Source organism: Denticeps clupeoides, chromosome 7 (genome assembly GCF_900700375.1).
Source record: "Denticeps clupeoides chromosome 7, fDenClu1.1, whole genome shotgun sequence".
Classification (NCBI taxonomy): domain Eukaryota; kingdom Metazoa; phylum Chordata; class Actinopteri; order Clupeiformes; family Denticipitidae; genus Denticeps; species Denticeps clupeoides.
The window spans coordinates 17,445,492-17,468,247 of NC_041713.1; the positions used below are offsets into that span (position 1 = coordinate 17,445,492).

Consider the following 22,756-nt stretch of genomic DNA (forward strand, 5'->3'; position numbering starts at 1 on the left):
GGGTTGAGTCGGACGCAATCCGCAATCTGCTCGGGAGCCATGACGTCCTGTTGCCATGGTAACGCCATCCGTGGCTCCAGTCGCTCTGTTGTTTTTTTTTGTTGTTTTTTTTCCCCTCCTTTCCTCGCACGCAGGATAAAAATGACGCCGTCCGAAATGTATGGAACATATTCTACATATTATGAGCTGAAAAACCAGAGCCGTAAATGCGCTGCTTGCGCTGCTGTTAAATTATATGTGCGCAACACCACAGGCGACGGTTACATCCTCATTGCCAGAGTAAGCTTTTCACGCTCAGACAGGAGCAATTTGCCTACTTGTTTGTTAAAGAGATAAATAAATAAAAGACAAATTCGGGCAGTTTTTACCCCCTTCAATTCTTTTAAGCTTGTTATACATTAATGAAGATTTAATTCCTTTATCCATTCTCCCATTGACTGCAAGGTAAGTTTGGCTAATTATGCACAAAAAAGGCATCCATCACAGTCACGTCCGTGCTCCCGCTCACTACGGCGCGGAAAAGGAGGAGAAAATAACTCATCATCAAACACCACCATCCCAGGGAGCCAAACATCCCAGAGGGACTGCTTATTGCTAAAAGATTAGGCCGTTAATCAATAAAGGCTATTACCAATCATTTACTGACAAATGCTTTTATGAGCTTAGTCCCTATTACTGAATAGACTGGTGTTAATGAAAGAGAGATGGGAGAAAAAAAAAGAATACACACACACACAGACACACACACACACACACACACACACAAAGGGAACGTAATACACCAAAACAGGCGCAAAATCAAATAAAGACACACTGTTAGGGATCTCTATGTGTGAGCCATATAGTCTCCCCTCGTACTGAGATGAGAGAGGGTGGCGAAGAGGAGGGGGCAGGGGGATGAAAGGAAGGAGGAGGAGGAAGGACAGGGAGAAAGGCGGGGAAGAGGAAGGTAGGAGACAAGAGCAGAGATTAGCTGGCTCTGTGCGGCTCCCCGAGGCTGCGCCGCGCTGCGGGGAAGGCTGGCCGGGCTTCCGAGCCGTTCTGGGGGCTACCTCACACAGGCTGGCCTGGCCAGTGTCTCGGGGCGCTGGAGGAAAAACATATCCTCCTTTCTCTCGCTTTCTCTCAGACACACACACAAACACACTTTTTTTTGCAAAACATTAACTACAAAACAAGCCCCAAAAACTGGGGCAGTGGTGGCCTAGCGGTTAAGGAAGCGGCCCCGTAATCAGAAGGTTCAGGATTCGAATCCTGAGCCACCAAGGCACCACTGAGGTGCCACTGAGCAAAGCACCGTCCCCACACACTGCTCCCCGGGCGCCTGTCATGGCTGCCCACTGCTCACTCAGGGTGATGGGTTAAATGCAGACGACAAATTTCACTGTGTGCACCGTGTGCTGTGCTGCTGTGTATCACATGTGACAATCACTTCACTTTAAAACTTTAAAGTTTTGGTACACCGATCAGCCATAACATTAGCACCACCGAGCAATTAAGTGAATATCATTGATTGTTATACTGGAACCTGGTAATGGTCGGAATCATTTTTGGGATATATTTTGCACATGAAGTTGTCTTATTGGAAGCAGAAAAAAATGTTAAAGTTTAAGGAGCACCGAATTGTGATGGTAGACTATTTATCATGGATTGGTAGCAGATACCACAGCATACCTCCAGCTGGTGGACCTTGGAGGCACAAAGGCACAAACACCTCCTGCCACTCAAAGGAATACACACTAAATCGATCGTCGACTCTACACTAACAGTCAAAAGTTCGGACACACCTACTCGTTTATTGGTCTTCCGTTTTTTTGACATTTGAGTCTCTCCGAAGCCGGGAGCACTCTTGACTTCTCTCCACCATCTTAACAATGGGGATGGTTTTCCCACCGTCTTGAAGACTTACGCTAAATGCATTTTAATGAGCATCTCTTGATGATGAAAAAAAGCAGTCATGGAGGTAAAAAGAGGTGATTTGCTTTTTCCAGCTACGAAATGTTTATTGCATTGGATTTTTCAAAATGGCTCCATCTTAGTCGCAATAACCGCCACAGAGTATGTGTGTCCAAGCTTTTGACCGGTAGTGAAGAGACGCCAATCGATTTAGCGAGCATGCCTTTGAGTGGCAGGAGGAAACCGGAGAAACCTGGGAAGAGCATGAAAACTCCAAACCCAAATTCAAAGTGTCAGGCCACAACGGTCAGTCCAAATGCACTGTTCATTAATTGACCCTCGTATTTCCTCACTGTCTTAAGCAATTAAAATGGAGACACGATCATGTAAATTACTCGTGCACTTTGACTCACAGAGTTGACCTGAAGAGTTTAGAATTAATAAACGATCGATTGTCCATCAGTATGCCAGTCACGTTTTCCAACATGGCTACCTCCTCCGTTTTTTCACTCTTGTAATATGCAGCAAAAATTCGTAATAATCGTAACACTTTCTAAGACATTTGTCTTGTCATTTGCTGCACGATTGCACCGGGACAGACGATTATTTCTTCGCCCAACGTAAAGCCGAACGCTCTCCCCCAGTCTGCTGGTAAATTAGCGGGCTAACGTCGCTCGAGAGGAGTCGGAGACAACAGGAGGCGAATTTAATCCCGGTGTTAAGGACAGCTTCCTCATTTGTAAAATGCAAGACGGGCACATTTCCTCACTCGGCGTGGAGCTGTCAGCAGATTTCGGAATCAGTGTTAGGTCACCCGGGCCCTCCGCACCGCATCCTTCGGTTCCTTTCCTTCTCGTTTCATTTTTGGGGTGAGATGGGGGGAGGGGGGCTCTTGTTCTGTCGTCTTGTGCCGCGGCGAAGCCAGCGCTGGGGCGCGTGGACTGATGCAACATGATGCAGGGGGTTGCAGTGGCCCCACGCTGGCCGAGACCCCGGCGCCTTGGTCACCAATTCCACGGACGACGAGTCCTTTTCTCCAGAGCCCGGTTAAACAGGAAGTTTGAAAGAAACACCGAACCCGACCAGACACACAAGGACGAGCGAGAAAAGACGAGGCCCGAGACGAGGTGAGAGAGCGTAAATGGAGATCGCGGCGGGGAGGCAGACGGCGGGGACGCGCCGGGAATTGAGGACGCCGAGTCAACGGTGGCATCAGCGGGGGACAAAATTACAGAGTGTGAGGGGCAGACAGGAACGCAGAGCAGACGTGAGGGCCAGGTGAGATGGGCGGAGACGGGGGAGGGGCTTCGGGCGAGGGGTGATCTTTAATCAAAATGTTTTTCAATTAATTTTACAATTAGCCGGTGCTCGTTAGCTCTGGCACACTCAAGAAATGACATTGCTTACGGTGCCGCGCGGGCCATTAATGTAATGATGACAGATTGGAGGTCCTGTGGGACCTCGGCTGCCGTGGCAGTGCCACCGGTGGCAGGAGATGGCATGTGACACGGGAAGATGCGTTAATCGCCACTTTTGGACAGAAGACTGAGCGGAGGTGAAATATTTATTCACGTGTGTTTACACACACACACACACACACACACACACACACGGTCACAACAGAGCGTCACGTACACTCGGCTAGCGACTGACTAGCTGATACACTGTTGTCATGGCAACCCTATTAAGGAAGGACACTGCAACAACAGTGAAATCAGGTTCTCTCTCTCCCTGCCTTCTCCCCCCAACCTTTCCTTTTATTCCCCCCTCTCTCTCTCTCTCTCTCTCTCTCTCTCTCTATTAATATGCCATTTATTCATTTATTCTCAACCCACCACATCCTCCTCCTCTCTCCTTCCTTCTTTTTTTTTGTCCAGGAGAATGTAAATATCTCACCTTGCCTCTTCAGCCACATCATTTATCTCTCCATCTCGCTCTCACGCTCCCTGTGCATGTAATCGTTCTGCTGGCCTCTCTACCCACGCATCCCACTAGCGCTTTTTCATCCGTCTATCTCTTCCCTGCATCTCAAGAGGATGGACGGGATTTCTGGGAGGTTCCTCACCCCCCTTCCTCCATCCAGTACTCCACCTCCGCCAATTAAAAGGGGAGATTTGCAGGTGCCGGGCATGAGGACACTTTTAATAAGCGCGCAGAGCAGACAGGGGGGACGTCCTGCCATTCAGGAGCCCGACCGGGTCACGCAGAGCTCAGCCTGCGGCCTCCAGCCGAGATGGAGGGAGCGACAGCAGCCTGACTCCCATTTGTGCTCTCATTTATTTCGGACATGTTTCAACACGGAGACGCCATTGTGGGGAGCTGAGCATGGTCTTTAAATACAACATGGACAATGAGGTTACTCATGAACCTACATTTTCAAAAAAAAAAGAAAAAAAGAATGAACATTTTTATGATAAATGAAAGGGTAATTAACAGCGGGAAATGTTCAGCACCATGAATACATCGGTCACATTCTGGCATTGTTGAATACTCTTCTTATCACTCGCTTCATAAAGATTATCAGTCCTGTTTTCCGTACTTGGAAACAATGTGTTCTCCAGCTGTCACACACCTCTTTCCGCAGATTCATTTCCCGGTGAGATGCCTTAAGTGATTAATGCTGCTATCGTGAAAATAATCAGAAGCTACTGAGATGACATTGGAACTTGCGACTCCAAATGAAAAAGTAAGCTCATGGTCTCTTGGTAATAAACCCAGTGCACATGGGCGCAAATGGATGGGTTTAGGTTTATAATACACACATTAAAGCTAATCTGGGACTAAATCACATTATTAAAGGAACAGGCTGGGGGGAAAAAAAGAATAATTGTCATTTGACAATTCTTTTCAGACTTTCATTCCATATATTCGGGTATATATAGACTTTCATTCCATATATTCGGGTGTGTGTGTGTGTGTGTGTGTATATATATATATATATATAAAATTAATTAATTAGGTTGATGACAATCAAATGCATCTTAGTATAATGTTTTTTTGTTTTTTTTATCTGCAGTAGGCAAAACTGCATTTCACTCCAGGGCTCCTCCTACAGTACAAAGCAGTACAAGTGTTATAATTAAAGATGCTGGGAGAGGTATTTAAACAGGAGGTTAGCATCAGTAGTGTATATAGTGCAGACATCTGTCTTCAAACTCTTCGCTATTGCCATGACATCTGCAGTGAGAAAAGTGCACCAGCTACAAATACTTTTGTGACGGTAAAGTGTTATGCAGCTCTCACAAGACTAGCGGTGGAAGACAAATTCCTATCAATATTGCAAAGCTGGTATTTTAAGGCGACACAGCACCGGTTTAATGAAAATACAGCCCCACAGCGGGTAGAAGGTGTTCACAAAGCACCAAATCAAACCCCGTCAGGATCCACTGTTTGCTTATCCCTCCTCCGCCGTTTCCTCAAACACGGCGTTATGTGCCAGGGAGCTCAGCAGAACCCCCGGCCTGAGCGGGATATGGGCTGAGTGTAAATTGAAGCCCTGGGCGAACCCACGGCCTACATGTGGTGGGCAGCGCCAGGGCGGCAGGAGTCGGAGGGAGAGGAGAGAGCGACGCGGGGGACGGTCATTAGAGGGAGAGGGACTGCCGGAGGAGGGAGGGTGGGAGGAGAGGGCATCAGAGGGAGATGGAGGCATCTGCTACTCTTACACATGGATGTCGGATTCCGCCCGTGGCTCCGAGTCTGAGAGAGCGTATTAGAAGCTGCTTGACCCCGCAGCCTGTTTTCCCGGCCAACGCTGCGTGTGTTTCATATCTCAATCTTTCTTAGCCTGGGTCCTCACAAAAGCATACAAACAAATATGAAGTGATTGGCATTGTAAAACACAGCACAGCACACGGTGATGCAATGAAATGTGTCCTCTGCTTTTAACCCATCACCCTTGGTGAGCAGTGGGCAGCCATGACAGGCGCCCGGGGAGCAGTGTGTGGGGACGGTGCTTTGCTCAGTGGCACCTTGGCGGTTCGGGATTCGATCCGGCAACTTCTGATTACGGGACCTCTTCCTTAACTGCCTGTGTGCGTTCAGCAGGTGCTTAAATGCAACTTTCTTACGAAAGCTCGGACAGAATTAAAATCAAAGATTTTTCGAAGTGTCTTGTTTGTGTCAGCACTGTACATCAGGCATGAAATACTACCTTGTATTTTTATTCCACGCTACTTTGCATTAGTTTGCTTTTTAATTTGCCAACGGTTGTGCTTCTTGTTAATTTGCACAATATCTACAGGATTTTTAAAATAATACAATGGTGGGTAGTGTTGCCTTACGTTGAACTATGTTTTTCATGCTGCATTTCAAAGTAAATGAAATCTTGGAATTCTGAAAGATATTGTCAATGTCATCAATAACACTAATAATACTATTTGCTGTTTAAGACAAACTTAAATAATTTCTGCTCCATTTTGCAATTATGTTCACAATCATTTGTTTCTTTTCTGCTCTTTGAAACCATGATTAGTGTAGAATTCAGCATGACATATGAGTGGTGCTAACAGTGTGTGTGTGTGTGATTATTTTGTGAACATCCCACATTCAGTTCAGCCTCACAGTGTGTGTGTCTCTTTATGAGGTGGTTGTCTGGCTTGTGCCCACTGAGAGAGAGAGAGAGAGAGAGAGAGAGAGAGAGAGAGAGAGTTTATATTTAGCAGCACAGTTTCAGCTGGGAGACCAGATCTCAGTTGCGACGAATTAAAGCGTCGCTCACACGTTCAATCAATACGCCGGGTCGGACGCGTACCTGGGGTGCCTCTCCACATTAGCACGGGCTCCCAGAATGCCAAGGGAAGACGCAAGGTGGTGAGACCAGGCGGTTAGACTGATGCCGCGGGCTGGTTTGTTGGTGGAGACGTCGGCAGGGCGTGATGGATGCGGGCGGCGGATTGGTGAATGGAAAGAGGAGGGTCTATCATGAAGGGGGGAGGGACTCTCCTGCTGTTAAAGCAGATGCCACGATGTTTGGGTTTGTGTGTGTGTGTGTGTGTGTGTGTGCCTGTAGAGCAGTCAAACTGTACTGTACTCTTCTCATCAGAACCACCCACGTTCGGATCCCTTCTTCTGCTGCCCCCTCTCTCTCCAGCTCTCATTTCCTGCCTCCTTTTCCCTCCCTTTCTTCCTCCTCTCACATACACAGTCTTTCCCTCCGCAGCAGCCCTGGCTCCCTACTGCAGTAAAAAGCAAAAGGTAAAAAAAAAAGAAGGGAGGGAGGGAGAGACAGAAGTGCAAGATGAAGAAAGAGCCGCGTGACATTTGGCTCAGTGTTGCCTTATTGGCTGAAGCTGATGTGATCTGAGGAGATTACAGAAATACAATACTCCCACAAATCACTGGCCTGTTTCCTGAAAGCCACGCCCAGACCTCACCGCTTCTCACACGCACACACACTCACAATACACACAACACCACTGCCATGAAACAAACACACACACACACACACACACACACTCACAGTACTACATGTGTTACACTCACACCACAGCAAACAATACTACCAACATTAAACACACACTCACAATACACACAAAACCACTGCCATGAAACAAACACACACACACTCACAGTACTACATCTGTTACACTCACACCACTGCAAACAATACTACCAACATTAAACACACACTCACAATACACACAACACCACTGCCATGAAACAAACACACACACACACACACTCACAGTACTACATCTGTTACACTCACACCACAGCAAACAATACTACCAACATTAAACACACACTCACAATACACACAAAACCACTGCCATGAAACAAACACACACACACTCACAGTACTACATCTGTTACACTCACACCACTGCAAACAATACTACCAACATTAAACACACACACACTCACAATACACACAACACCACTGCCATGAAACAAACACACACACACACACACACTCACAGTACTACATGTGTTACACTCACACCACAGCAAACAATACTACCAACATTAAACACACACACACTCACAATACACACAACACCACTGCCATGAAACAAACACACACACACACACACACTCACAGTACTACATGTGTTACACTCACACCACAGCAAACAATACTACCAACATTAAACACACACTCACAATACACACAAAACCACTGCCATGAAACAAACACACACACACTCACAGTACTACATCTGTTACACTCACACCACTGCAAACAATACTACCAACATTAAACACACACACAATCACAATACACACAACACCACTGCCATGACACACACACACACACACACACACACACACACACAGTACTACATCTGTTACACTCACACCACAGCAAACAATACTACCCACATTAAACACACACACACAATCACAATACACACAACACCACTGCCATGATACACACACACACACACACACACACACACACACACACTCACAGAACTACATCTGTTATACTCACACCACAGCAAACAATACTACCAACATTAAACGCACACACACAATACACACAACACCACTGCCATGAAACACACACACACACACACTCACACTCACAGAACTACATCAGTTACACTCACACCACAGCAAACAATACTACCAACATTGAACTCACACACGTACATATTGGCATATTGGTCGTTACTGAGTGGCGTCTTGCTGTGACGGGTCCTGTCTTTCGTGTGTGCATTTGCCGTAAGGTAATCAACTAGATGAACGATTCCATTCAGTCCAGTGTTGCAGTGGGATAAGCCCTGTCCCGCGCCCGCTGTAGTAGTTCACTGTGTGTGGTGACGACATTTAGCCACACACCCGTCATTTTACACAGTGTGACAAGACATCCGCTGTTTAATTCCCTTTTATCTGACAGTCAAACATCGCAAATCTGCTACCCTGAAATCTCTGGAAAAAACAGTTCCCATTTAGATATTTAGATATACTTTGCAGCTTGAACACACACACACACACACACACACACACACACAGCACCCAGCACACAAATGTTTTTTTTCTCCACAGCCAACACGCCCCACTTGTGGCCTGTCTGGTCACTCTGTACCTCCATCACATCCTCCACCTGCACCCCCCCCACCCGGCTGCCTCCTCCACCCAGTCCAGACAGCATGACCTATCGACTTTAAAAAAAGGCTGTAATTAATATAGCCCGCTATAAAGAAAGGGGGAAAAAGGGCAGTTGGCTTGGAAACAAGAAAAAAAAATGAATGTGTTCCAGTTTGGCACTGTAATATATTCATTATTAATGAACACCTCCTGCATGCACTCCGCTGCTTTCATTCCAGCCACCGGGGCCTCGGCCACATGCCACTTTGTCTCCTTACTTTCGACATTAATTCAGGTATTGATCATGTTAGTGTAAGTCCGGCAAAAAAAAAAAAAAAAAAGAACAAAAGCAAGGGAGCGAAGCATAAAAAAATATAATAATACCCACCAGCATTCATTAGGAAAACAGCAGCGGGGGATGCGGTGCAGGGGTACGCTGCCCAACATAAACACACACACACACACACACACCACTCTGTAAAGAACCCCGCGGTCCGAGCCTCCACGTTCATTTCATCTGCGGCGCAGCAGGCCTGGCGAACGCGATCCATAATCATCGATTCACACTTCGACAGCACTTATTCATTTATCTATTTGCTCATTCCTTCGCTTATCCATTTCATCTCAGACCCCAACCAACCGGCCCCGATCAAGTCCAGATGAAAACATTTTAGGAGAAAATAATGCATGGACCTGCTTCTAGCTCTTCCAACGACTTCTCTCCAGGAATAGTGGTGTGTGTGTGTGTGTGTGTGTGTGTGTGTGTGTCTGTGTTTTTTTCCCACTGCAGTCTTAGTCAAACAATGAAATGACAGACTGCCTGAGGAAAAAAGGAAGGCAGGAGGGGTGCAGCAAATGAGCAGCGAGAAAGCCACTGAGACGGTAACAAAGCCGACCCACTCAAGAATTCAGCAGATCCACAGTGGAAAGTGCAGAAATGAGCAGGCGGCCGCCGCTGCAGTGGCGGTCAGACACTGTTATATGAAAAGGCAACGCAATCACTGGCAGGCACTTCAGAACACCGACTAATCAAAGATACACACACACACACACAAACTTCATTCTTAGCCATACACACAGGACACTGTTTCTAACCATCACTGAGCCAGTCCAAGTTTTTACGGATTTCACACGGACCACAATGCATTGCAAGTGAGACAACCGCATAAGTGATGATGGTGCTGATGAAGGTTACATTTCTGGTAAGCCGAGGCAGAGGCAGAGGGGTTCACACAAACACACAAAGCGCAGGAGAGACTTGGCGGAAATTGTCTTTTTCATTGCATACGTTAAATGTACGCTATGCCCGGGAACAAAGTCTCTATCCAAATCAGTGACAAGCAATTCAACTCTGATGAAGCTCCTCTCATCGTCTCAGGCGTCATCGAAGCTAGCGAAGAACCAAGAAGGTGGAAACCCATGTGCGGCCAACGTGACCTCCACTAACCAGGATGGAGGCGTAGCTACGCCATTAACATTTTTAACATATTTAAACATATTTAAGTAACTTTGCTTGGTATCTAGTTACTTTTATAATGAAAGAACTAACTAGTAACTAACAACACCTGACATTAAACTGATAAGCAGAACACCAGAATCATATTTTTTTATATCATATATATATATATATATATATATATATATATATATATTTTTTTTTTTTTTATTGGAGCTAGGTTTGGTGTACCCAAAACCTGTCATTGCAAGCAACTACTTCAGAATGAGACCAGTTTGCACTAAAGAATCCGAGAGTCTGACGAAATGGCCGCTTGCGAGAATCTGTTAGAACGTGCCGGAACGGGCCATCCACGTCAGGATTAATGGACACATCAGAGTTGAGAACTGGAGGATGGTGTAGACTCCTCTAGATCTTCCGGAGGACATACATTTGCCTTTCCCGACGTAGACCCTCTGTGGACACGTTGCCCCACTGCTCCGTGTCGGTAGGAATGGTGCCCGGGCTCGGCCGTGGAGCCAGCAGCTTGTGCAGCAGCAGGGGCTGAAGGTGCCGCTTTTTAATGAGCCACCTATGCAGTGCTTTAGTAGGTGTGCACCCTAAATTGATAAAGAAAAAAACTGTAACGCAATGATTTTGTAACCTCCTCGAACACCATAACTAGCTAGCGGACGATTTAACAAATCAAATTAGTGCTCAGATGAGACCTGCAAACTCAATTAAAAGCCGCCAACAGGTTCAAAAGTTCCCTGCATGAGCCATAAATTGGTAATGGTGCCTGCCTAGTTTTAACAATCATTCTGGTCACGTGGAGCAGAACCTGAAGCAGAACACCCAGAGCTCCTCAATGTTCAGCTGTGGGGAAAAAATGAAATAAAATCCTGCTGACATCACGAGCGATCATACACAGTAAGTTGCTGGTGCTCTTTTCTCAGGGTGGGCGGGGCTTGTCCCTGTTCTAGGCCCCTGCGTGGCCGCAACACACACCGCGCTGAAAAATCTGCACGTATTACGCGCACGCAGCGCGCCGCGACGTCTGGGAGGCGGACAGGCACCAGAGACTCGCTCGGTGAAAATTAAACTCCGTTTAGGCCTAATCCCATTTACAAACTCTGCCCGAGCTTCACCGCTGTGGTGACAGTCGGGGAAATCTGTCTCAATTGCTACGTGGCGGAAATCGATGTGCGAAACGCGATCCGATGTAAACAGTGGAACCTCCGGACAAGCATGAGGCGGGAGGACCCGAGGGGGTCGGACTATAGTAGATATAGGGGCAGAAACCGCGCGAGGGTGGTGAGCGCTTTGCCACGCTAAATTTTAATTGTCTATCTGTCGTTAATCCCAGAAAGAAAATACGCATCCACCGGTGACGCCAGCATCCCCGAAGAACAGGAGCCTTGGAGTGCGGAATAAATTGTGTTTGCCGCCCCCAACTAAGAACAAACATCCCTTCCCGCCTCGACTTAAGACTCGCGGTGGAAGACTCGCGGTGGATGAGGGCTCCTCCCTGGGAGAGCGAATCAGTCGGAATAACGGCTCCCACTTAAAGCCAGTCAAGGATCCTTGTCGAAATAATGTCATCAGCATCGTTGTTTAATAGAGTTTAATTTGGAGCCTGATTTCAAAGCAGGACCTCCACTGTGTGTGTGTGTGTGTGTGTGTGTGTGTGGAGAGCACATTGTTAGTCACCCCTCCGAAGGCTTTTAACAAGGGGCAGGGATAAGGCACCACCAACGTGGCGCAACAATAAGAGTTCAGATTGAACCCAAACCAATTAAAGGCTCATTTAATGCAGCGTGCCTGGAGAAGCAATTCCGTATTCCAAGATTCCCAGTTTCTGAGTGGGAAGCTGAAGGGGGCGCTTGGAAGGCCTTGGGGAAGGCCGTGTCGCTTCCCGGTTATTTCACCGTATTTCACACCCGGCCTCGTTCTGCATGCAGCTCTGGTGCGCCGGTCGCCGTGGTCAAGGCTGACAGTCGCTGTCAACACGCACATCGCTAACCTCCATTACTCACTCGCTTACTCGCCCGCTCGCACAACACCCGCCGGCCATTTGCATATTGTCCCTCAGTCCCGGTTACTGTGCCCTCACAGCCTCCCTCACTCGTCAGTGCACACTGGTCAGCCACAACACCGGAGCTATCCACGTTGTCTAGGTCTCCTTGGTGCCACCAAAAGCCACAGAGCCACAGAGTCCACAAGACCACTGAAGGTTTCCAGTGGTATCTAGAACCCAAGATCTTGCAGCAGGTGCTTTAAGTCCAGTTTTGAAATGGGCCTCCATGGACAGATTTAAAAAGATGTGGAGGTCAAATCAACATCACATTCCTCAAACCATTCCTGGACCATGTAGTTTTTATGGGTATATTGTCCCCTCCACATGACTGCCCAAGGGTTTCCATCTGCTCTATTCTAACATAGCTGTTGTCTTGTTTGGAGAAGGAGATTAAAGTTATTATTGTCTTTACAAAGTGTCTAAATTAATGTGACTGAGATATATATATATATGTGTGTGTGTGTGTGTTGAGTTCCCAGGTTTGTTTTACACACTCTAACAGACTGAGTGGCCCATAGGTGAGAGTGTGTGTGAAAAGCTGATGTATTGGTGATGCTCAGTCATCAAGCATCTCAGATCCGAACACTTTGCCCCCCCCCCCCCCCCCCCCCCCCCCCCCATGAAGGTACCATCTTCACAAGACCATCTCTGTTGTTCACGTGACCTATTAGCGGTTTTATTGTTGTGGCTTACAGCTGTATTCACTCCTCTTAACTCATTCATTCACTTTCTTCATCACTCATCACTCATTCACAAAACCATTGCCTCGTTTGTAGGTTCACTCTCTCAGGCCGCTGCCTCCTTCTCCTCCGCTGTCCCTGAGCCCCGGCTCCTGCCGCGGGGGGATTATTCCCTTCCTGCTCCAACAGCAGATTTACGGGCTGCTTTAAGTGCTAATCAGGTTGTCATCCATGCGACCAAAAATCAAAGAGCTGATAAACAAAAGCCTGTTCTCTGATGGCCGACGTCTGTGTGCTTTTATGAGTGTGTGTTGTTTTTTCAGGCATGAATAATTTCATCTTGCCTATTAATGTGTGTGTTTTCTCCCAAGCATGAAACTGTGGCTTTGTTTTTGTTGCTGAATGAGTTTGTGTGTGTGTGTTAAAATGGGTGATACCAGGGTAAATTCTGAGCACAGAAGGATCGATGCCAGCACCCCTGGGGTCTTCTGCGAGTCGGAAGTGAGACAAAGCTTATCGCTCAATAATAAGGTGAGGATGGGCTGAGCGTGCCCTACTTTCAGTCCCACTCTCTCTCTCCTCGCTTTATTCCCTCTCTTCTCGCCTGCCCCTGAGCTCGTCTCAGAACACCTCCCCGTTCCAGCATCTTACACACCAGCTGAAGCTCCATCGCACACTCCCGACCGCTCGCACACACAAACACACTGACATTCTATACCTCACGCGCACACGCGCATTGTTACGGACAATGGCAGCTACGCACACACACCTTTCTAATTACGGATTCCACGGCTGGTCGGCCACACATGAGTAAGAAATAAAAAAGCATGGCCAAGAATGACAGAGGGTTACCCTGAGGGACACAATTCGATATGCTCTCTCTCAGAGGCCCACCCTCAGAAACATCGTGTGCATATATATAAATTACGTAATTGTCATCTAGTCTTATAGCGTTCGTTCAGCCCTTAATCTAGTAGTATATGCACAAATGTGGACTTTTACCGTCAACTGGAGGCCCTTTTGGTTTATTTTTGCTAAATAGTCTTTTTTGTTGTTGCGAAATAACCAAAAAAATGACCAAAGCAGCCATTCATGGTGCTTTACAAGTCGTAGTGCATGGGGAGTGTTTGCAAAGAGTGTTCGGTTTGCCTAGAATGTCCCTATGGGCTCCTTCCCTTTTTAAAACTAAAGTTCACAATCAAGCAGTCCTTCCTTGTTTGTATCTTGAGGACATGTTGTGTGACATTAGTGTCTAGAGTCCAAAAAACCAGGCCCAAGTTGTTGTTAGAACAAGCGGGAGGTCCGCATTTTTTTCTGTGTAGTATCATGTACTTGTGAGGACATTTGGTCCTCAATAAGACAAAATCGCACACATGCTAGCCTCTTGCTCTGAGACGTCACCTATCAGAAGTACCTGGACCCCTGAACATGCGACACCTCACCGAGTTCAGGACCCTCCTGTCTGCTACTCTCTCGTCTCCATCACCTCCCCTCCTCTCTTTTGCCTGGCTTTGATTTTCTGTCCATCAAAGGGACGTGGATTAGCGCTCTCTTGTTTATCTCCTCGTCGGTTTCATCTATCTATCAGCGAGCCATCTGCCCGAGCGCAGCGGCCTCAGCACTGCGCTAATCCCCTATCAGCCATCCAGCCATCCATCCATCACCCTGCTGTCTATCACCACACATCCATCATCCACCCATCTGCCTCCACTGCCAATACCCCGGGATGAGGGGGATAAAAAAAAAAAAAAAAAAAAAACGAGGGGCAGAGGGGAGGACGGGGACCAAGTGCAGATTAAGGGTAGCGGATGCACTCTGCTGTGCCAACCCCCCCCCTCCCCCCTGTTCCCTCCCTCCCTCCCTCCACCCTGCGGAGAGCAGTTTCTACGTGTCACTACATGCTCATTACTCGTTCTGTTTGTTTCCCTGTAATTTGTTTGTTTGCTTCGCCCGCTAATTCCAGCCAATGGGAATCGTGCCAGCGGTACGGACCCCATAAACCCTTGCCCTGCCTACACTCGCCGCCCCTCCCCTTCCGCGTGAACCGGCACGTGGTACTGCGCAAAGTTTCACGCGCTTTAGAAAGAAAAAAAGGATCAATTGTGGGCCCGTCAAAGGCAAGGACTCTGGTGAATGTTGGACGAATGTCGGACGGGGTGTGAATCCAGGTGGGCGTTTTGTGTGAAGGTGACACCGTGGTGGACAACGCGGATCTGGCGCTCTGTCTCCACGGACCACCACTTTGCTCCGTAACACGGACGACCTTGTGGCTCGGCGTACCGACCGGCAGTCTGGAAGGCCCTAAAAGGACGACCGCCATTTCCACTTCACCATCCACTCACTTATGGGCCTGTTCTGGCAGGGCGGAGGTACGGGAGAACATGGAGGAGACCTGCGTGCCTCCCTTTAATGAGACAAAACAAACATCTCCGAACCAATGTTTTTCTCCCGACCAATCAGAAGAGACACGTGTCAAGACCGATCTGCGTCTATCATCAGTTCACCAGAGCCAATTAGTTCTAGAACCGGGATCCCTGTTCGGCTCTGAGCAGAGGAGCTCTGACAGACCTCCCAGTGTGGGACAGGGCATGCTGTGTGTGTGTGTGTGTGTGTGTGTGGACAGAAAAGTGATTAGAAACGTGCAAAGGTTGCCGAGGTGTGTTGTTTTCTTGGAACAGGTAAAAAAAGGTAAAGATGCAGATCTTAATGGATGCAATCACCAGTTAAGCCTGGCACGGTCTCTTTCGGTGACCACTCCCCCCCCAAATCCACCACCGCCACCGCCGCCGTGCATACACCCACCCACCCACACACCAGAGAGTGAGAGAGAGAGAGAGAGAGAGAGAGAGAGAGAGAGAGAATTAATCAGTCCTCAGACAAATAGTTGGATAAATAGTGGGGATAACCGGGTCGATGGCGCACACTGAACCCAGCCGAACGCAGAAAGATGTTAAATTCAACACTGTTCCGCAACACTGATTATGCCGCTGCCACATTAATTCCATGGATCAATAAAACCAATCCTTCAAATAAATCAAGTCATAAAGGAAGCAAAGGAGTCAGTCGGAAATGGAAAGCTAAAAAAAAAAAAAAAAAAAAAAAAAACCCTTTGCATCCAAAGGAATTTCAATGTCATGTGCGCATCGAAGACCCAGAGAGGCCAAGAAAGAAGGGAGAAGAAAAAAAGAAAAAATGAAAAAGAGATCGAATGTGTGGCTGGTCTCCAAAAATCATTAAGGCCGAACAAAAAAGGTATGAATGGTAGAGCGACCAGCGTGGTGATAGAGTGGTGGCTGTGGTTGGTAGAGTGGTGGGTTTGTAGTGAGCTGACTGGAAACGCCACTGCGGGCTGGCGCGGGCTGCAGTGCTCGGCGCTGTCATTAGAGGTCACGGCTTGCGGAGCGAGGTAATGGACGAGGACATTAGATAATGTGATGCAATCATTAAAAATGCACAATGCATCGCTTTATTTTTTTTTATTTATTTTTGCGCGCTCTTGTCAGGAAACAATGGGATGAATGTGTGGTGCTGGTGTGAGTACACAGGTCTGTACGCTCCACTCCATCCAACTTGAGCGGTTTGTTGGGGTCTGACTGAGCATTACAAATGGCATTTACATCTGTGCATCACTGGGGAAGAGCTCAATTCTATTTGATTGCACAGTAATCAAATAGTGCAAGAGATCAAGAGCACTAGAGAAATTTCTTCTGTTTTTCATTTATATAAATTTATTAGTTGGATGAGTGCAAAAGAAACCATTGCTTTAATGAAAAAACATGCAAATGCAAGGTGCATGGGTGCACAACACGATGATCTCAATGCTGTGCAAGAACAACCTGGTGATGTTCTAAAATGGGACGTTATTAAATTCTTGAAAAGCGAGTGACGACACAAGATGTTACATTACAGGGTGCGAACCGAAGCCTCCAGCAGTGGAAGACGTTGACCTGCTCTGATGAACCACAGCTGTGTGTGTTTGTGACGTTGAAGACACGGCACCGGGACGGCGGGCAACGTTCTGCATGGAAACCTTGGGTTACAAAAGACATTGTCGAGTACACCCTCATGGTACCTATCTTCGCCGGGGAAGGTGTTTGCCACACAGCTAAACGGTTCAGGAATGATTTAACAGACCACTGGCCTTCACATTTCATACTTCTCAATCCAATCACAAATTTGAGCAAGAACCTGCTGTTAATATGGCAGACACTACAGCACTCCCGATATATCAGACCAGTTTCAATACTGCGGCTAATGATACAATGAAAAATGTTACAGATTAGTGAAAAGGCTTTTTTTTGCTTAATTGAGACACACACACACATATATATGTGTGTGTGTGTGTATGTATATATGTATATTTATGTGTATATATATATATATATATGTGTGTGTGTGTATGTATATTTATGTATATATATCTGTGTGTGTGTGTGTGTGTGTGTATGTATATATGTATATTTATGTGTATATATATATATATATATATATATATATGTGTGTGTGTGTGTGTGTGTATGTATATTTATGTATATATATCTGTGTGTGTGTGTGTGTGTGTGTGTGTTTATATACACACACATACATCCATACATACACACACACATATACATATATATAAAGGAAAAGTAATCGATCAGCCTTTTATAAGACCAATGAACGCTGTACACGCTGCACTTCATATGTTTGCCCAGCTACCCTGAGGAGAGTCTGCTGCAGGCCTCGCCAACAGAGGGAACATAGCCGGGAAAAGGTGGCTCCGCCGTGTCCTCGGAGCGTTTCGGAATTCTTAATCCATCCTTTGTCCCTGCTCATGTGCGTATTGTCTGATCCCCTCTCTCCCGCTATCAGTCTTTTTCAGCGCGGGGGTAAATATTTCCTCGCTTGGCAACACCCTCTTTTTCTTCCTGTTGTCTTCTGACACGATGCTTAATGTTTTTGTACTCGTTCCGACGATGCCCTTCCACGGCTCTATCCAAACGGCTCCCACAAGTCCCACTACTCCTTACTTTCCGTTCCACCTCTCCCCTCCCGCCCCCCAGTTCCACAAACAGCTGCTGTCAGTCCCTTGTTGCTTCCCCATGGTGTTTCCTCTCCCTGTCATACAAGCACACACACGCTGCCACACACACACACACACACACACATCCACATCAGAAACATGCCAAAACAGTCCAGGGGGAAGCACAGTGAAACGAAAAACAACACAGATTCTAATAACGCGAGAGACTTCCAGGTAGCGAATCTTCCCAGCCTTGCTCAGAAGAAAAACAGCCGTATCTCCGGCTTGTCGGCATCCGCCGTTGTCCTTTGTTCAAGTTTTTTTTTTGTTTTTTTTGTCCCTCGGCCCAGCAGCACCTCATCGGATGCACCGATGGCTAATTGTGGGAAGGACCTCGCCAACATCTTCTGCACTAATTCATTTGAAAGCATCGCTGGTGCCCAACAGCAAGTCGAGCATGTAAAGAGAAGTCCTCCTGAGCACACCGAGGAGAGATAAGACCTTCCATCCGAGCGAGGAGGTGCCAGGAGAAGTAATGAACACGGAAAGGAGAGCGGGTGCCGAGCGAGGGGGGTTGACAATGACTGGTGTGGAGACCGGTGTGTTTCAAGGCTCACCGGACCTCCACCTCAGCCTCCAGCCACTCAGAAGGCCGGACTGGGCCAATTAGAAGGCCTCGCTCTTAACCATGGCCAATAACTGTCCTGTCAATCTGTGAAAACATATAAGCATTGACCGGACAGAGCAATTAGGTCAGTCGATCCCAGTTTCCTTTCATCTCACCATTTCTACTCTTGGTTGAAGGTTGAGCCACTTTCCTTTCTCCTTCAGTGTTTTAAGGCGACGCCCTCCCTCTTACATTAACACCGGGGTAGGAGTCAATGCAGAGGCAGAAGTAAATATATCTAACACCGCATGGCGGATAAACACGTGAGTCCATCATTTACTGTAGCTTGTAAGCTACCCGTTTCCAATTGTGTAGTTCATTTCTTTAATCGGTTTAGTACGAAAAAAGTTCACCTAGTTCCCGTTTAAGACCTGGAACGTGTTTGGGTTACTGAATGGCCGGTGCTGAAATATCACGCTTACACATGATTTTTCCCGATAAATGACCATTCAAATTTCATAAAAATGACAAATGAGACGCAAATTGCTGGAACGTTAAGCACTGTTGTGTTGCAAAAAAAAAGTTTACCGGTACTAAAAGACGTGCTAAAATGAGCGCTTTAAAGCACTTAAGAAAATTGGACTGATTATCTCGGAATGGTATTAATTGACCTGATTAACGGGTCTGCCGCGAATCTGCTTTAGTGCCGTGTATTGATCATAATAAACTGCTGCAGTTTTGAAATCGTCTTGACGAATGGCCGCACAGTGAGGTCATTAGATGGGGGACGTCAGCAGCCCCCTCCACATGTAATGGCAGCGGCCAGGTAAACTGCCCCGGTGGCTGAGTGCTCCATTGATTGGACCTCTTTGAACCTTTCAGAGCAGCGAAGCGACCCCCTTCACAGTCAATAGGCGAGAGCCGGAGACGCGGCGCAAAAACAAGCCGCGGCGTTTCCACACACAGCTAATTTAACACGTGCTTAATTTATGAGAAAGAGCCGTCATTGATTTTTCTCTTCGTGCACACTTGTTGATCGGGAATGCCGCACTGTAGCCACTCCACTTCACCACAATGGTGCAGTGATGAACACACACACACACACACACACACAGACAATTCGCCAACACTGAAAATCCCAATCGTCTGGTCCAGATGTAGCTACTCTTCTTCTTCTTTTTTTCCCACTCCTGCTCTCTCTTCAGTGCACACAAAAGCCGCGCTTCTCGGCGCCCGCAGTTACAGGCCGCCGCATTCACAGGGCCACTCCGCCGTACAAAGGCCGCCACGCCGCCGCGGCCCCCGGCGGGGACGCACCGTTCCCGGCGCCTTTGTGCCCCACCACAACGGCCGGGACAATTTCGGCTTGTTGCGCGTGTATAGCCTCCTGGCCCGGGCCTATTATTCGCGACCTTATCTCTGCCGCTGTGCACCGTGTAAACATATTCAGAATGTAATCGGGCGCCTTGTAAAGGCTTTAATGCACAAAATTACGCAAACACCGCAAAAATGCCGAGTCCGCCAAGCACGTGCGCCACAAAATGCACAGCGTCTACTTGCCATCGATGCACATTAGTGACTTTTGACTTAAATCAATAAAGTGAAGGCCCATGACATTTTTTACAAGCGACTGTAAATGCAAAAAGCACCCGGCCAGCTAGATGCCCTCACACCCTGGTCAACCTTCTAGAGCTTATACCTCCCTAGGACTGCGTCACGTTAGATAAATAAGGAGGCGTACGGGGTCTGAAGGACCGGGATCTGATTCGATCATCTGTTTTTCAGCACCGGACCACAGAGAGCACGATCATATCTTCACATCTGGCAACGTTGGCGCGATTTGTTTATTGGTTTGTCTGGGGATGACGTCCGGAACGACGTGGCCTTGCAAGGCGTCGCATATATGCGCACAGGGGCAGGTGTGGCGCACACGGGGGTCGTGAATAAACGTACGTTCCTCCATTTACTCGGTGTGGCAGAACGACCACGGGGAGCAGGAGCGACCGTCTCGCTCAACAAAGGGCCGTGCATGTGTGCCACAGGCTCTCCGAGGAACATGGAGGACCCATCAGAACCCTTCTGCTCCACTGCTGAAGTGGAATTATGCGGAAGGGAGAATAAAGAAAGAGAAATAAATAAACGATTTTGGGGTGGGATGGGTGACACACGGCGAGGTGAAGCAACACACGTCCGAATGCCGTCAGGAGGAGTTACTGGAGCCACTTCAGAGATGGCCAGGGGCCCGTGGATCGTGCAGGGTGCTGGGGGAGCCAGGCGGAGGGGGGGATACATCTTACCATGATTACTGCCATCATGTCATGAGTGAGAGGATCATTAATACCGGGCTAACGTCTCGCTATTATTCATCCGCTGAAAGCTTAGAATAATTTTTACTGATGATTATGTGACAGGCTGACAGAGAGACATAAATCCATTCTTCTCAAAATCCTTTCATCAAAAAAAAAAAAAAAAAAAGTTTGCACTCAGACATTGACACGATTGTTGAGAAGTAATAACTCGTACCCCTGGACCTTGAGTGGGTGACACGTCCAGGGTGACGGCGGGACGCGAACGGGGATTATCAGAGACGCAGAGCCGCGCCAGCGTCGTCGCGTCCTAATGCGGATTTTTTTCTTCTTCCCTCCTTGTATAACACGCAACCAGCCTGTTCACGATGTATAAAATATTAATAATAATAATCATAATGTAGAAGGTAAGAGGGAGACAGGGCAAAGCCACCACCGCCACCCGGGCGACATTTCTCGGACGCGCAGGGGTCGCCCGACGTCCGCCTGGCCTCGTCCGGGTTCATCTTTCTTTATTCTTTTTTTTATTTTTATGAATATGATGACGAACGAACGGCCTCGGCCGATCGGACGCGGCTCGTAAAGTTGCATCGCGGACGGTGGCGCACGTCCGACCCGGGCCACATCGGGCGGGATAGAAATGACCCAAATGCCCCTTTTGCGGCGACGCGCGATCGCGCTGTTTTTATTGGAACCCAGTCGGCGCGTCCGAACGAATAAACGAGCGAATAAAAGTCGAAGCGCGGCTGTCCTGTTTACCCCAGTCCGCCATCGCGGGGCAACGTTTCAAAGCCAGCGTCCTACCTCGATTCCTCCCCCTCCGGTCTCCTTCCTCCGCCGCTCAGTGGAGCTCATTCATTCTTCCTCCTTCCTTCCTTCCTTCCTTCCTTCCTTCCGTCCTCCGTGCTCCGCGCTCGCATAAAGGAGATGAAAAATTAATAGCCCGACATGTTCCGCGGCGGGCGGCCGAGCAGCGCGCAGCGGGGCGGCTGGAGGTCCCACATCGCGGCTCCGATGTTCGATATTACGGAAAACGGCGGTGATGGAGGAGATCCTGCCCGCAGTGGAAATAAAGGAGAGGAAAGAAAACGTCCGAGGAGGAGCCCGCGCAGAACGCAGAGAACGTGTAGAACCCCCCTCTCAGAATTCCTTCACCACCATCATCATCATCATCTTCTTCTTCAACAACTGGTGGTTGTTACGCAGATAACCAGCAGCCAACCGAACAGCGAAAAAAAGCTTCCACCGCAATCCGGTCCCCTCTCTCTCTCTCTCTCTCTCTCTCTCTCTCTCTCTCTATCTATCCCTCCCTCTCTCTCTCTCTCTCTCTCTCTCTCTCTCCGTCAGCTTGATCTGGTGTTCTAGACCAGTGGAACACCCCGAATCCGGTTCTTCGGGGTCGAACGCACTCGCGGTGCAGTCCCGTGCGGCGCGTTTCCCGGTTCGGTTCGGCTCGGCTTTACGCGTTAAGGTGCGTATTTTTTTTACGAGCCGTCGAAGTTTCCACGGACGCTGGGTCTGTAATCGCGACACTTTATTTACGATACGGAGCGCGGGAAAATAAGAATAAAATATTTAAAAAATTAAAGAAATTAAACTCTGTTTCATTCGCTTAAAAAAACTACAATACCCCTGCGGAGGGGCGAGGGTGACATGGCCAGGGAGGGACGGTGCGACGCGTGTGTTTTATTCCCCCCACTCGTGACGTGACATCAGCC

At 47.9% G+C, this 22,756-nt stretch overlaps 1 protein-coding gene across 4 annotated transcripts in view; it reads right to left on the minus strand.

The window, feature by feature from the left end:
- The window catches only part of adgrl1a (adhesion G protein-coupled receptor L1a), a 113,462-nt gene extending 91,171 nt beyond the window's left edge, over positions 1-22,291 (minus strand). For all 4 annotated transcript variants that reach the window (XM_028985091.1, XM_028985089.1, XM_028985090.1 and 1 more), the window contains exon 1: positions 21,843-22,291. The gene's annotated coding sequence lies outside the window, so the exon portion shown is untranslated. The remainder of the gene's footprint in view (positions 1-21,842) is intronic.
- Positions 22,292-22,756: the final 465 nt, after the last annotated feature.